This window comes from Papaver somniferum, chromosome 5 (genome assembly GCF_003573695.1).
Source record: "Papaver somniferum cultivar HN1 chromosome 5, ASM357369v1, whole genome shotgun sequence".
Taxonomy (NCBI): domain Eukaryota; kingdom Viridiplantae; phylum Streptophyta; class Magnoliopsida; order Ranunculales; family Papaveraceae; genus Papaver; species Papaver somniferum.
Genome location: NC_039362.1, coordinates 33,659,255 through 33,661,418, shown reverse-complemented (window position 1 = coordinate 33,661,418; position 2,164 = coordinate 33,659,255). Strand labels below are relative to the sequence as shown.

The following is a 2,164-nucleotide window of genomic DNA, read 5'->3' as shown; positions in this document are numbered from 1 at the left end:
TAGCATTCACTTGTTCAATGTTGCTATCTTCGTCGAAATCCATGTTAAAGTGGGCTAGACAACTCTCTAATGGATTTTCCAATATGAGGTTTGGTGATGACTCCTGAATTAAGGTTCCTATCATGTTCACCTCTTCAATGCACGTGTCATCTAGCCCAGAATGTAGCTTATTGACATTAAAAATATTCAACTCAATAGTCATATTACCAAAAGATATATTCATAATACCATTTCGACAATTTATGATCGCATTAGACGTAGCTAAAAATGGGCGACCTAAAATCACAGGTATTTGGTTCACTGGGTCAGGGACAGGTTGGGTATCTAAGACCACGAAATCCACTGGATAAATAAACTTGTCGACCTCAATAAGAACATCTTCTATCACACCACGAGGAATCTTGACAGACCTATCAGCTAACTGCAATGTTATCTTGGTAGGTTTCAATTCACCGAGCCCTAGCTTTAAGTACACATGGTATGGGAGTAAGTTCACACTGGCTCCTAAGTCAAGTAAAGCTTTGTGTACCCTGTGTTTTCCTATCGTAAAAGCAATGGTAGGATCACCTGGGTCTTTATATTTAGGAGTTGTGGGGTTCTGAATGATCGAACTTACATGACTAGCTAAAAAGGCTTTTTTAGGGACAGTAAGCTTTCGCTTTCGCGTACACATATCCTTAAGAAACTTGGCATAAGCTGGAAGTTTCCTAATTTCTTCTAGTAACGGAAGGTTTATGGTAACTTTCCTAAAAACCTCCATTATGTCATTAAAGTTGGATTCAATCTTTGTTGGTACTAATAGCTGTGGAAATGGGGCTCTAGGCATAAAATAGGGCCTCTCAGGAACCGAATTGACATCATCGGAAACTTTATCCGTCTCCTCAGCTATGGTTGGTCCTGAGGGGTGAACTACAGTATGCTCACTATCGGGCATGGTTACCTGATTGTCTACTACTCTACCACTCCTAAGGGTTATAACAGCATTCAACTGATGTGATGATTTTGTACCTACTTCATGAACTCCTCTAGGATTTGGATTAGTCTGACTAGGGAACCTTCCGTTATTTCTCTCACTTAAGGTCTTATCTATTTGACCGACTTGAAGTTCTAACTTAGCAAGAGTTTGAGCATTAGTTTGAAAGTTCTGCTTGGTTTCCTGTTGAAAACTAACTTGGCTCTTTACTAACATGTCCTGGCTCTGTGCTAACATATCCTGGATCTTTCTTAATATACTAAGAGATTCCTCTAATCTCGTCATTCTATTCTCTAAAGAGTTCTGAAACTGACCTGAAGAGTTCTTATCTGAACCAAAACCTGGGGGAGCATTAGAATTACTAAACTGACCTTGACTCTGGCCTTAGACCATGAAAGGTTCAGATGGTTTCTCCAACCAGGATTATAGGTTTCTGAATATGGGTCAAACTTCTGACGCTTATCGAATCTAGTTTTATTATAGAGAGCATTGGCTTGCTCTTCATTATTCTGGCCTTCCCAAAAAGGCTCTAATCTACCACTAGTGTGACCCACTTCTAAAGCTTCTATCCTTTTCGCTATAGCAGCAATTTTGGCATCTGATTCAAAGTTTCCTTCTACCCTATTAATGTTTCCTCTGCCTAGAAGAATTGTTTTTTGGGGTCCCCTATTACTTTCCCATTGTTGGGTCTTTTCGGCGATTTCATGCAAATATGTCATCGCATCATCAACTATTTGGTTTTCAAACCCACCTGTACACTTAGATTCTATTGTGGTTGTAGTAGGATAATCTAAACCCTCATAAAGGATCTGAACTAACCTAACCTTTTCTAAACCATGATGAGGACATTGGGCTAATAGATCATTGAACCTTTCCAAATACCTATACAAGGATTCTCCCTCCTGTTGAGAAAATGTGCATATTTGCGTCCTAATAGACGATGTTTTGTGCCTAGGGAAAAACTTGTTCAAAAAGGCAGATGTAAGTTGTTCATATGTTTCAATTGATCCGGAAGCCAAACTATATAGCCACGATTTGGCTTTATCTTTCAAGGAAAAGGGGAATAACCTGAGTTTCAAAGCATTATCATCAAAGTTTCTAATTTTTAGGGTACTACAAATTTCCTCAAAGTCCCTAACATGGAAATAGGGGTTTTCATTTTCTTTCCCTAAAAATATTGGGAGCAATTGT

General features: G+C 38.9%; 1 pseudogene; it reads left to right on the top strand.

Annotated features, from left to right (window-relative positions):
• The first annotated feature begins 1,804 nt into the window (after positions 1–1,804).
• On the top strand, positions 1,805–1,904 carry LOC113284797 (annotated as a pseudogene).
• Positions 1,905–2,164: the final 260 nt, after the last annotated feature.